Source organism: Lissotriton vulgaris, chromosome 11 (assembly GCF_964263255.1).
Source record: "Lissotriton vulgaris chromosome 11, aLisVul1.2, whole genome shotgun sequence".
Lineage (NCBI taxonomy): Eukaryota > Metazoa > Chordata > Amphibia > Caudata > Salamandridae > Lissotriton > Lissotriton vulgaris.
In genome coordinates this window covers 610,804,664-610,818,978 of record NC_141699.1, presented here as the reverse complement: position 1 = coordinate 610,818,978, position 14,315 = coordinate 610,804,664, and the positions used below count along the sequence as shown (strand labels likewise).

General features: G+C 44.5%; 1 protein-coding gene across 3 annotated transcripts in view; it reads right to left on the bottom strand.

Annotated features, from left to right (window-relative positions):
• U2SURP (U2 snRNP associated SURP domain containing) overlaps nucleotides 1-5,954 on the bottom strand; it is an 835,376-nt gene extending 829,422 nt beyond the window's left edge. Inside the window, exons 1-2 of one of the 3 annotated variants that reach the window (XM_086943721.1) lie at nucleotides 5,648-5,954; nucleotides 2,735-2,813 (exon numbers count right to left, since the gene is read on the bottom strand). The gene's annotated coding sequence lies outside the window, so the exon portion shown is untranslated. Of the gene's footprint in view, nucleotides 1-2,734; nucleotides 2,814-5,566 lie in introns of all 3 variants that reach the window. The other 2 variants (XM_086943723.1, XM_086943722.1) reach the window with 2 other exon arrangements.
• Between the last annotated feature and the right edge of the window lie 8,361 nt (nucleotides 5,955-14,315).

Sequence of the window (14,315 nt, the reverse complement as noted above, 5' to 3'; positions counted from 1 at the left end):
GCTCTTGCCTGGTTGGCGTTCTTCCTTGAGGATAGAACTTTCCAGATTTTTTAGGGGAACTGTACCTCTGACCTTATACCTCTGAAATGCAGAGAAACACAAGGCTCCTCATTAAGCCCACCCCTTTTCAATATTTATTTGAGACCTCTTGCAAATAGCGCCCTCCCTTCCAGGACTTTGATAATATATGCGGACGACATACAATTGGTCTTCTCACTTAGACAGAAGGCTTTGCAGGCCCCTCTTTAGGCTTCCGTTTGGAAAAGTTCACACACTGAATGAGAAGCTCCAGTCTTAAACTGAACGGAGACAAAACTGAGCTTATGCTTTTGGGCAATAACAGGGATCCTTTCTCATATTTGAGCTGGCAAGCTCTCTAGGTTTTAGTCCTTCACCTAAATCTGCCAATAAGAGCCTACAGATGTGTGATGAGTCTTTTAAAAATAATACTCAAGCAGTTAAACTAGCCAATATTTGCTATTATATGCTAAGGATGTAGTGCAAAATCCTTCCCCTCCATCCTCCCACTACAAAGAGAATTGTGGTTCATCCAGACGCTTAGCCTTTCCCACCTGGATTACAGCAATTCCCTGTATTTGGGAGCACCTAAAGTCGCAATCAAAAAATTGCAGGGGGTACGGAATTCCACAGCATGTTTACTGTATAATTTACCAAGACATCAACATGTGCATCAAGCCCTGTGTCTCCTCCATTGGCTGCGGAGAGGATTGAATTTAAATCCCTTGGCATCGCACACAATGCACTGCTTCAAAAAGAACCAGCGATATCTCAAATACTGCTCCTCTTCTATAAACCTGGGAGATTGCTGCGTTCCTCCAATGCCTTTTTGGCTAAGATCCATCTGATTAAGAGAGCAAAATCAGGAGGGCAATCTTTTTCATTCAATGCAGCAAAACTGTGGAACAACCTTCCCCTCCCTCTTCGAGTAGTGGCAAAAGGAGCTCCCCTTCCGTAAGGTATTAAAAATCTGGCTGTTTCAAAGTGCATTCTTGTAAATCCCTCTTCTGGTGCGGCACGGACAGTGCTGGGAGGCCTAGAGGTAGCTATGCGCTATATAAGCACGAGTGACTAGAATAGAATAATCACACAAACAACTTAAAAGGAGAAGAGAGTTCATTTTTATCTAAGGGGTGCTTTAGTTTGCTTTTGTAGAATTACTTATACAAAAATGATTTGTCAAGGGGTACGTAAAAAAATGTCAGAAGACTAAATCTGAAACCGGATTCCAAGATTAAATCTTGGAGTCAGTAAATAATCTAATGGTATGAATCGATAAGGATATTTTGATGGTGAATTACAAGTTTCATACAAGAACAAGCAGAGTCAACTTAGACAACAGTACAATGTGTATTTTTTGTATGCCTGAATTAGTGACTAGATTTTGTAAACCAAAAACCGAGACAGTCCATTAACATAGGAGTAGGACTGCATCAACTAACAGGCACAGAAGGACTTAATTGACAGCACAGACCAACATAGGAAAGACTGACAACAGGCACTGCAGGGAAATACATTGAACTTTTACACTCCGTATTATCTGTGCTAACTAGATTAATTTCTGATAAGGACCATTAATTAGTTCTGCACCAAAGTTCATGAAAATGTGCCTCCCTTTGTATGGTTTGCCCTCCCCGAAAACCAGGACATCCTAAAACTTGCAGCGAAATTTCACAAGAAAACAGGACTGCCCCACACTAACTATGATGTCTTCACTTACTGCCATATATGTACTACACTGGCACATCCCAAAGCCCTATGAGACAGATAATAGGTTGGCAAGGTAGACAAAAGCAATGTTTTAGAGCTTGTGCCACTTTAATAAACTTTACCTAGCTAAAGGAAGACATTACAGAGGTCTCAAGTTGCCTTATGAACAGATCATTGAGCCCGTTTGCATTCTGGGACTTGTAGTCTTGCACCTATAAAGATAAAAACAGAACTGAAAGTGCCAAAACCAAATAAAACCAAGACTTGATAAAAAGTGAAAATGTAACTACGACATAACATGAAGAGATGCATAAGGATCCATAACAATATATATTTGCCTTTGCTACATTTTGGATACCCAAAAAAAACATACAGGGTCCCTTTCTGAAACATAAGATTGCGTTAAAGTTGAGCCCGAGTCACACAATCCAAAAGAAAAATGTGCCAACTGTTTTCATTTTCATTAAATAACCTCTCTCCATCATTTTCAGATGTTGTGAATAACTTAAGAATACAGCTCAGGAGCTTGTCAACTGAGGGTCTTCTTAGATTCTGATGTGCTCCTCGTTACATCATGCTTCAGTGAGGCTCTGCAGCACACACAGCAGGAGAGTCTTTAAAACCAATGTAAAACAGTTTACATCTAATGTGCATGCTGCTTACCCGCCCCACTCCTCAAAACCGGGACATTAATCCGTTTTAATCAAAACTGTTGGAAATCCGGGACAGTGCACACACACACACGGAACGGAACGCCTGATCAGCCTATCCGGAATGCACACTCAATTGATCGTCTACAGAAGGAGTGCTCGGAAAAACGATGCCTCTAGCATGAGGGTTCACGCCAAAAGCAAAATGGCAGTGAGGCAGAAGGGTGCAATTGTGTCAAAGGTATTCACTAATTGTCTAATAAACTGCTTCAAAATTAACAGGCGGGCTGACAGAAACAGGATATATCTTAAAGTTGAAACCTTGCATGAGAGACAACAACTATAGCAAAACTTACTTTAATGCAAAATTCCAATTCAGTGTAGCGTTGTGCTGGAGTGGGTTAGCAAGATTTCTTATGGCTTCTTTGTTGCAGCCTAAAAAGAGCATAGCCCATTGTTAAGTTCCTAGTCTATATTCTTTATGCCACATACAACCGATTTAAAACATTCCACTGGAAACAAAACTATCAAATGGATTAGACCGAAATCTCCTTCAAAACATTGGCACCGTGTGAACAGAAGTCTATCCACTATCTGAGACTTCAAAGCCTTCTTAACACTACACCCGAGTACATTTTTGAATGTTGGCCTCACTGTTCTGTCTTGATTCAATGATGAATCATGTAATGATTATTACAGTTACATGACACACTACTGGTCGTCTGACATCTAAGAAATGGAGGGTGCGCACAGTAGGAAAATGTGTAGTCCAAATAAGCTTCCCATATATATCATCCAAAAAAGTTGTTTATTCTTTCACTTCTTATACCCATCTCATGTGATACTACATGGAAGTTAGGAGACTCATTAAGGTACCCACTGGAAAACTCTATATTATATATTTTGATCTCAAAACTCTGGAAGATGATGATATTAGTCATACCAGTTCACTATAAAATCTTATGACTTGGATGGAATCTTATACATTTGGCATGTTCATAAACAGACATATTAGCACTTAACAGCATTAAGCCCTGATGAAGTTCTAAATGTGTTTGGAAGTAAACAAGTTGGCTGGATGCTTTTATCATTTGAATATAAGAAGATAAAGAATAAAACATCTTTTTGGGATGATATACATGGGATGCTCATTTAGACTACACATGTTCCTACTGTGCATCACTCCATTTGTTATATTTGTAATCTGCTGAACAGTGGTACTGAACAATGGCTGGTGCAAGATGAACAGTGCACAGGACTATACTATTTTGTTTATACTGTGATTGAAATGCAGTAATTTCAATACTCCGTTGTTTGAAGTGTTTGTATCCTGATAACAGGTGTTATTAACCACCTCAAAGGCTCTCTTTTTATTAACATTAGAAAAGGGAACAGCTGAGTGGACCAGAAGGGAAATGGACCCGTGACTTATAGATCTATACAATGGCTGCTTTAGTACTCTGAGCCATTTAGTGGCTTATACTCGGAGCCATTTAGAGGCTTATAATGAATCAAAGATCAAAGCAAAAGACAAACTTAGATTCAACTGATAAAAGGGGTGGAACTCCACATACACCAGCAGGGATTCCTTCTCTAAACAATAATAAACGGTGATCAAATGTGGCAGTTCCATTTAAATTCATTGGGCTAGATGTTAACTGGTGTAGGAGTGTTAATGTTTTCAGTTACTTCTTAAACGCAGTACTGTGCTCAACGTCTGAGAGAGCCCATGGAAATAACGTTTGCCTACAACTGTTCACTCCCGTCCCCCACCGGGACAAACCACCTACACAAACAGTGTTACCCATTTAGCACCATTCAAGAACCACATGGAGCTCTAGGGCATAATCAAGGTGACCTCAAAACTATATTATAATTATGTGAGGAACATGGGGTTGGGAAAAGGTGTAATTGCTCCCATCAATTAACAGACTACAAAATGGACTGAGTAGTCAGTGCTAACTAACCAGGCAGATATAACTAACCTTCCCCATCATACCTTACAGTGGCAGTAAAACACAAATGTCCTCAGTTTCTAGTTATTTTCAGAATACACTCAGTGGGTGGGATTTTTGTGACTTTTGTTTTACCGATTACTGGTGCACGTTCAGCACTGCTTACCTGCAAACCCAATGAGTAAACGTGCATATACTTTGGAGCCTATAGAGTAATACATGCATTGTATTTTCCTGCAGCGAGTAACGATATGCCTGGATTTGGTTAGGTGTTTTGTTCTGCACAGCTTTCTGCGATGATTAACGGTGCAAAAGCTAAATGGAGTTATTCTGGCAATTCTCTAACCACTCCTCTGCTATTCCTTAGCCAACCGGTACAGCCAGGGCCGCCATGATCAAGTGATTCTGCAGATGTGGCATTTCCATTCTGATTCATGGCATTCTCCAAATAATCCACCTGCTGCATGATTTCAACAAAGTTTCCATCTCACACACTGATCAAACGTGAAGGAAAAAAGTTCATCGCCCACGTGTAGCACTGCTCAGTGACAGACTTTTGCAAAGATATATTGGTCACCGATCAACTGCTGAGCGATGCATTAAAGTAACAAACATACACCAGTGAGATGAAAAAAAACGTTGTTGAGACAGTATTAGCGCGTGTTCAGTGGTCAACATAGCAAAACAATACTGCCAAAACTGTGCTGTACTATGTTGTGTATCCATGTGAGCCTCGTACACCCACCAACTTCAGAATGTCTAGAGTTCGGGTGTTTGAATCTCCTACCCAGTGCAAGGACTACAGAAGACGATCTTATTAGTAATGTCACAGTCAATGAACGTGCTTCAAAGGCATGGTTGCTGCAGGGGTTCAGAAGCCTTGCAGTTAACATCTGAGGGGGGTCTCTGTATCCCTCGCCTCGTCCGGAGCCCGTTCGAATTACTTGCATTCTCCCTACCAATAGTCCAGTACCCAAGGACGTCAATGGTCACCTGCTCTACGCACGTTTACAGCGTTTAACTTCAAAATTCAATGGAAACACTGTCCCCACACACCTGACAGCAGCCTCCTGGAGACTCGCCTGTCTGGACTTTACCCTGCTCTCGTAAACCCGAGTAATCAATAAACCCCCTCTCTAAATCTGTGCTAGGAGCAGAGACGAGGGGAAGGACCGGTAAAGTCCCATTCAAGAGCGGCAGACCTATGAGGAAGGGGACAGCGTGGGCCTGTACCTTCGGAGCGGGATCCGTAGGATGGAAGACCATGCCCGCGGAGCGGTTAGCTGTCATGCTCCGTAGGCACGTCGCACTCACCGGATTCGTAGCGAGCGCTAGCCCGTGGAAAGAGGGTTGCAGAGACTGGGAAAGGATCCCCCGGACGGGAAGTCGCGGAGCCGGCCTGTGCCCTGCGCAGTGCGCATACAAGGGGCACCCTGCAGCAGCACGGGCTGGGGGCCTAGGCCCGGAAAGCGGCGGTGCTCCGGAGCTGCGGGTCCAGGGGGGAGAGCCGTAGGAGGCGTCACGCTCATGACGCTGTACGGGACGGGTGGCTCTACTGTGTAAACCGCGTCATTGGCGCTGCTACCAGCAGTACAGTCAAGGGACTGAAACTTCTTCGGGAGCACGTTTGCTCTCTGTAGGATTATTTATTTATGTATGCGTTTCTTTAAAGCGCGAACTTTACCCGAACGTGTTAGAACGCTTTCCAATGGAGCCAATTACATTACATAAAAACCTCAATGTACATGAATTACATAATTATTTAATGGAACTGGTTCTATTGTAAAGCGCTCTGACACCTCAGGTTACGTTTGCGCAGAGATTTTTTTAAGGCATGGGCAAAGTGGGCTCTGGCCCAGGCTTTCAGGGGCCCCCCTGATAGAGCCAGATCTGCTCTGCAGAGAGTCTTGCCCTCAATGACCTTAAATAATTTTTAAACATATTGTTTTAAATACCGTTTCCCCTTATTTTATGTTTAACGTGGGTGAAGTGTGAGAGTCTATTTACAGACATTTTGCAGATAAATGTTTTGTTTTTGATTCATGCAACATCCATAAAAAGGGCTTTTAGATCAAAACAGGACCTCGCATATGAGAAATGGAAGGGTGTCACTGACATTTGCAGTAATATTAGTGAGCCGCTGCTGTATTACAATATTGAAAACACGAGTGGTCCGTGAATATTTGATTTAAACACATTTAGAATTTAGACCAGTGTGCACTGTCGGTGACCTGGCCAAAGAGTGCATAAAAGAGCTGAAAGTGGATCATAAATTGAATGCTGTGCCGAAAAGGGGCCCCCGAAATTTACTGTGCCCAGGGCCCCCCAAATCCTTAAGATGTCCCTGAGTTTGCGCTATAGAAAAATGCATAAATTAATAAAAGATACAAACATAAATTCTAAATTCACATAAGAATGGTAATAAGTACGTAAGTCTACAACAGATACTAGTGGTTAGAGTTACACCTATACAAGTTGTAAATTCACTCAAGGTTACATTTTAAGAAAGGTTGCAGCAAATAGTGTTGGGCAAATATATATTTAATAGTTACACAACATGATCTTTTCGCCATTGCTGGGGTTCTTGCTTTCAGCCCGGCCTTCAGGGTGTTGTTGCACTAGCAGGCAGGTGATCTTGGGCCTGGAGGGATCCCTGAGCTGGTGATGCCCAGATGTCCTCCACGCTTGTTGGGATGTTGGTCTACCAGCCGGCCCTAGCACAATGAAGTAGCCATCAGTCCTCCTCAAAGTAGCTGCGGTCGACCCTGCCCCTTCGTCTCCCTCGGTCTTCGGCGCTCCATTTGTGTACCCCAACGACCAGAGCCAAACCCGAGGCCGCATCACAGGATCCGCTGCACCGCCTCTGCCCCATTTGTGGTGGTTACGGACCTTGCGACCGCCGCAGTGGCGAAGGATGCTTCCCCAGGGCTGGCCAAGTCCACAATGGCCCGTGCTCTGAATCAGGAGAGCACCGGGAAGCAGCTTCGGGCACGGATCAAGGAGGGCCCAGCCTCCTGCATTCAGCATCCCTCCGAGCCAGGGCTGCAGCCCTACCACCGGGCTCGAGCAGAAAAGACAAGTCGCCGGTCTTTCTCAATACGGACACGTCCGGGCAGTAGTAACTGTGGCCCTTGCAGGTAATAGCGGTGGGGAGGTAGGGCCGGGTGTGGGGGGATTTAATTATTTATTTAATTTTCCCTTGTCATCATCCGTCGAAATCCCTGCTCACCCTGCCACCCGCTCTTACCTGCATGGGCCGCGGCTGGGCAGAAGGCAACCCAGTCTCCTCTCCCTCCTCTGGCCTAGACCTGCTCGTGGCGGCCGTGCAGCACCCCCTCTTGCAGCCTGGCCAGGGTTGATTCACAGGCGTCAGCTGAGTCAAATAAACAGGCACATGCTTGGAATTGTTTCTCCTTCAGTAGAAATCAATGAGAGGAATACAGTCTGCCGTTTTTGTTTTTTTTAATCTCCCACTTTCCTTTTCTAAAGTGTTGGCATGTCTGATCATGATACAATTCTATACTGTTAGAAATGGGGTCTCTAGTTGTACAAGTAATAATCCTTCTTCCTTGTCAGGGTAAGGGGCATACACTTGGCACGAGCAGACAGGCTTATCTCAGAGGCAGTGTGTAAAGCATTTGTGCAGGCATACAGTAACACAGTGAAAACACTATAAATGGACACCACACTGTAGGAAGCTGGCTCTGTATATACTATACCAAAATGAAGTATAGTGTGCACAGAGTCCAGTGGAACCCCAAAGGTAGGCAGAGGTAAAAGTAGATAGAACCGTACTCTCTGTTTGTGGTAGTGTGAGTGAGCAGTAAGGCTTTATCAGAGGGTAGTGTTAAGCATTTGTTGTACACACTCAACCAGCAAATGATGTCACACACTCAAAGAATGAACTCAGATCAATTTGATTTGTATAAAACTATTATAATGTCATTTATTTTCAGAACCAAGCCAAGCCTGGTGCAGGTAAGTGAAATGAATGCTTTGCAAAATCTTATGCAGTGTTTTACAATTGAATGCAGGTTCAAATGACGTTAATTGAAATACAGGTACGTCAATATGTTGAAATTACTTTTCAGATTACTTTGTGCGTTGTCATGTTCTTGCTGTGTTCAGGGGTGTACACCACACACAGGACGCAGGTTAGTTTAACTTTTCTTTATTCACGCATCATGTAGCTGCTCGTCCCCACGTCCGTCCACGTCCCTGTCCTGGTCATCGTCTGTCCCCTTCCTGTCCCGTCACCGGATCTGGTGTCCGGTGACCTGGTCACTCTGCCTGAGGACCCACAGGGTCCTACTGCCCTAATGTCAGTCGCCCACACTGTCGGATCCCAACCTCTCCGTCACGACATCTCCCCCCTTGTTGCAAACAAATGTTCGTGACACATTTATCATAGTCCTCATTCACAGTTATATTGATGAAGGTGAAAGAATGAGAGAGAGAGAGAGAGAGAGAGAGAGAGAGAGAGAGAGAGAGAGAGAGAGAGAGAGAGAGAGAGAGAGAACTGGTCACTCTACATATCTTCAATGAGTCTCTGTTATTTACTGAATGTCCTTCGTGATCTAGTGTCTCCATCGCTTCCTTGTCCTCTATCTTTCTCCTTCTATGTGGCTGCAGTTGCCGCTGCCATTTCTTCTTCATCCGCCTTTAGCTCCTTGAAACGCTACCTTTTCCTTGTTGTTTGTTCTCGGTCGGAGACAGCCATTATCATCGATCCTTTCACTTTCGTCACCGCCAGTGAATCTTTGGAGAACCGGTTGTCTGAATATCGATATTCTTTCTTTCTGTCTCACCACCTTTGGTCCTGGCCGTGCAGTGTCTCTTGCCTTGATCTTCCTTGGTGGCGCCTGTCCGCTCTGCTCATTGTATGTCTTTGTCCTTTCCTTTTGTTGCTGTTTCTCCTGCGCCAAAGTCCTGTCACGTTGCTCCTTTTTACCCATTTTATTTCCTTTGTCTTTGTCTTTGTGTCTTTCCTTTTGTTTTCTTTTCATCTATGTTCTCCTTTTCTCTTTTCTGTTTCTTTGGTGATCTTTGTCCCTCTTTTCTTTGTTATTTCTCTTTTCTGTCTTTTCCTCTATTTAGCCTTATCTCTGGTTTTTCCTTTATTTTTACTTCTTTTTTATTTGTCCTTTTTTTCCCTTTCTTATTCGGCCTCTTCTGGGCTTTCCTAGTCTTCTTCTTCTTTATTTCCTTGTTTTCTTATATTTGCATCCTTCCTGCGACTTATTCTTATATTTATGTCTTTCCTTTTGTTTTCTTTCTCTTTATCCTCTTTTCTCTTTTATCTCTATTTTCCTATTTTCTTTCTTCCTTTCTCTTTCTCTTTCCTCTTTTCTCTATATTTTCTTCTTATCTCTTTATCTTCTTTCTTCTTTTCTTCTTCTTTTCTCTTTATTTTCTTCTTATCTCTGTATCTTCTTTCTTCCTCTTTATTTTCATCTTTTCTCTTTATCTTTTTTCTTCTTTTCTCTATATTTTCTTCTTATCTCTTTATCTTCTTTCTTCTTTTCTTCTTCTTTTCTCTTTATTTTCTTCTTATCCCTTTATCTTCTTTCTTCCTCTTTTATTTTCTTCTTTTCTCTTTATCTTTTTTCTTCTTTTCTCTATATTTTCTTCTTATCTCTTTATCTTCTTCCTTCTTTTCTTCTTCTTTTCTCTTTATTTTCTTCTTATCTCTTTATCTTCTTTTTTTTCGTCTTTTCTCTTTATCGATTTGTCTTTTTCTTTATGTCCTTTCTCTTCCTTTCACTTATTGTTTTCCTTTTTCTTATTGCACTGTCTTCTTTCTTTCTCTTGTTGCCCTTTTTCACTTGTGCGCTCTTTTTGCGCTTTGTTTATCCTTTATTCTTCACTTTTTCTTGTGTTATTCTTCTTATTTGCCCTTTGCCTGTTTTTGAAGTGGCTGTTCTGCTGTTTCCTATGATCTTTTCTTGAGTCTCTGTTTCTTTTGGCATGCTATGTTGTGCTCCTTTTTCTTTATTCTTTATCTTTTTCTCTGGCGCCTAAATTGTGTTTGTACTTTGTTTCTTTTCTTTTCTCTTCTTTTGCCCCCTTGTTTTTCTTCTTTGTTATTTTGTTGTGGGGATCTTTTGTCTCTTTCTACCTCTGTTTACTTTTATTTCTCTTCCTTTCCTTTAATTATCTCTTTTTCAATGTTCTTTTCAGTTGTTTTCTTCTTCGCCTGGCCTTGAAATGGCGGCCCCGTTCTTTCTTATGGCCTATTTCTCCAATGTCCCTTTTAAAATGGCAGCCGTTATCTCGCGAGATTTCGCGATCGAAATCTCGCTTTTCCTGACCTCATCATGGCCTCCTCACTCATTCTCCTCTTTGATTGGCTCAGCCGCCTGACTTGGTGATGGCCGCCGAGACTCCTAAGCTCTCGCGGGGCCTCGCGCCTTCTCTCAAAGGCCCGCGCTTGTTCTTAGCGCTTACCGCGATCTGCTGCAGCTTTCTTCAGTCGCCGTCTGGTGGGCTCCCGCTTCGCTCTTCCCGCCGTCTTCCATGTTACTTGCGGCGCATCCAGGGTGGGCACCTGGTCTTTTCCACAATGGTGCACGTGCTGGACACACTTCGATCCACGCGTCGATCCGTTTCTTTACCCTCGTCGCCAGTTGTCATGTTCTTGCTGTGCGCAGGGGTGTACACCACACACAGGACGCAGGTTAGTTTAACTTTTCTTTATTCACGCATCATGTAGCTGCTCGTCCCCACGTCCGTCCACGTCCCTGTCCTGGTCATCGTCTGTCCCCTTCCTGTCTTGTCACCGAATCTGGTGTCCGGTGACCTGGTCACTCTGCCTGAGGACCCACAGGGTCCTACTGCCCTACTGTCAGTCACCCACACTGTCGGATCCCAACCTCTCTGTCACAACATGCGTTACTTTTTTAGATTACTTTTTACGTTAATTTTGCTAATCAGTGTGATAAGCCTAGATACCGCACTGAGACATCTCCTAGACAAAAGGTAAGTAAATCAATTTTTGTACAGTTGCAGTTTTTCAAGTTTTCATACAAACCAACTCCACACTTAGAACAACTTTCAAGAAAAGTAGTCAATGCAATGTTTAATGTAATGGTTTTAAGTAACCAAACAATAAAGTTATTCATTCATTCATTCATTCATTCATTCATAGTCAAGGCAATCATATGGAAGGAAATTGAGGTATCTCCAAAGAGATGGGCAATCATCCTTTCATCAAGAAGCCTGGTTATGATGCGGGCTACGACCCCCCTGCTGCGAGGGAGGAGCTCAGGGATGTTTTCAAGTAAGAGGGGTATTCCTAAAACCCAAAGAGAGCGGTATGTATGATGGGAAGCATGCAGTGCTGATGGATTAGTGGTTAAAACTAGCTACAAGCATGGGCGTCCGCAGGGGGGGGGCAAGGGGGGTCGCTTCCCCCCCCCCCTGGATCGCCGGTCTGTCCTGTGCTGGACCAGTGACAATGTGGTAATTACAGCAGGCTGTGCTGTTCTGGTGCGAGAAGCCCCAGGAGTTGAAACTTTCTCTCCCTTGGGGCCTCTCACACTTCTCTCTGAACTCTAAACCCCTTCCGAATCTCATGCAGACTGTGGCATGGCCCATTGTCATTCTGTCAGCTCCTGATCATCACGTAAAGAATGACAATGGGCCCTCTGCCTTTAAGGTGCCTTGCAGTGCAGACATCCTACCTGTGTTTTTTTTTAAATTAAATAGTGTCAGCTGACACCAATGCAGCAGTGCTGCGATTCACAACTTAGCCCATTAACAAGTAAATGGTCTTTTAAAGACTCCCTGTCTGTCTGTTTCCCTCCCTCACTCTTTGTGATCTGTCGGGCCAGGTGTCACAAAGGCAGTGTTATGGGTTGAAAGGCACGAGCCAGGGGTCACAGCCGTGGCCCCTGGGGACCCCAATATGACGTCCATGGTGCTGTGGCAGGATGCAGTGTGCAGAAACGCAGACCTGATGGAACAAGAGAACGCTGCAGACGAGTCTTGAAGTGGCCATGTTACGTGCCTGCAGCAAGCGGTGGGGTGAGGGGGGATTCACTGGCATGCTTCACAGCAATGGCAGCATCCACATGGGTTCAGATGTGTGGGCAATGCACGGACCGCACAGCATCCTTACACAGAAGCAGGCCAGAGCCTTCCAAGTCACCTTCCTTTTGTTCTTTCGGGCCGTTTTCTCTAATTAAAAAGACCAATTCGTTGATCAGATCTGCTCTTCTTTAACAGAAAACACTTTGATAGGTGAAGGATTATGAAAAATGCATCCAGTGATTTATTAATGTACTAGGATTATATTTTATGAATAGATCCTGAAATAAATAAATGGCTTCTGACGGAGTGAGACAGAGGGCGACAGACAGAGGGGGGGGGGGCGACGAAAGAAGGGAGACAGACGGAGGCAGATAGAGGGAGAGAGACAGATAGTGGGAGGGAGACAGAGAGAGAGGGAAAGAGAGGGAGACAGGGAGGGAGACATAGGGAGAGAGACAGAGGGAGGGAGGCGGAGGGAGACAGACAGAGGGAGAGAGAGGGAGGGAGACAGAGAGAGGGAGACAGAGAGAGAGGGAGACAGACAGAGTGAGTGAGAGGGAGAGCGAGAGGGAGGGAGGGAGGGAGGGAGACAGATAGAGATAGAGACAGAGACAGACAGAGAGAGATGGAGGCAGAGACAGGGGCAGACAGGCAGAGAGAAACTGAGAGGGAGACAGAGGGAGGGAAACAGGGACAGACAGGGACAGACAGAGACAGGGACAGGGACAGACAGCGGCAGGGACTAAGACAGACAGAGAGGGAGACTGAGGGATAATTAGAGAGGGAGGGAGACAGAGGGTGATAGAGGGAGGGAGAGGGAGGGAGACAGAAGGAGGGAGACAGAGAGAGAGACAGAGAGAGAGGGGGAGACAGGGAGACAGAGCGAGAGGGAGACAGAGAGAGGGAGACAGATGGAGGGAGACAGAGACAGACAAAGAGGGAGACAGAGAGAAAGGGAGGGAGACAGAGAGAGGGAGGGAGACAGGGAGAGAGACAGAGAGAGAGGGGGAGGGAGACAGAGAGAGGGAGAGAAGAGAGCTAGATAGAGGGAGGGGGACAGAGTGAGAGAGTGGGAGGGAGACGGAGAGAGGGAGAGAAGAGAGATGAATAGAGCGAGGGAGACAGATAGATAGAGGGAGAGAAGAGAGATAGATAGAGGGAGGGAGACAGAGAGGGAGAGAGGGAGAGAGAGAGATCGGGAGAGGTAGAAGAGAGAGGTAGGAGAGAGAGATAGAGAGAGATGTGTGTATGCTTGATCTGGTCGCTCAGTGGATGAAGGTGTCCGCTGCAGGGGCATGAGTTCAACCTCATGGTCATAGTTTTTTTGTTGCTCTAGCCTCAACCCCCTCCCCCACTGACCCCGCCCCCACCGGTGCAGCCCTCGGCCACAAACCACACTGTAAATTTGCCCCCCCCGAGAGAAAGTTTGTGAGTACCCATGCTCTAGAACCACGTCAACCTGATATAGAATTTTTTTGTTTTTTCTGGCCATTTTTAGTTTTTCCCTCTGTGTTATGGTAGTTGCCACGTCATCTGCTGTGACGCCTCACAAGATTTTTCTCTTCCCCCTATGGGTTTCTTTGTTTATTTAAGCTCTTTGTCTTATTAGATTTTTATTAAATGTATTTAATACTTGTGCTCAATCATGTCGGAGGATGGTGATGAAGTTAAAATTTTGCCCCCCCCCCCCCTGGAAACATTTCTGCGGATGCCCATGTGGCTACAAGGTTAGCCAGATATAATTTATTATTGCTACCCTGTACTAGGGTTAAAAACAAATGGTGTGCAGTGCTGCTGAGTAGCGATCAACAAGTTTCAGCCTCAGACCTACACAATGTTGTGGCTTTCATCAGGATCTCTATTAAAGCAACTGCTGTGTGTAAGTGAAAGAAGTAAATAATAATTGCAAAATTAGCAATGCGTCAGAGTGTTAAATGAGAAATACTAGACC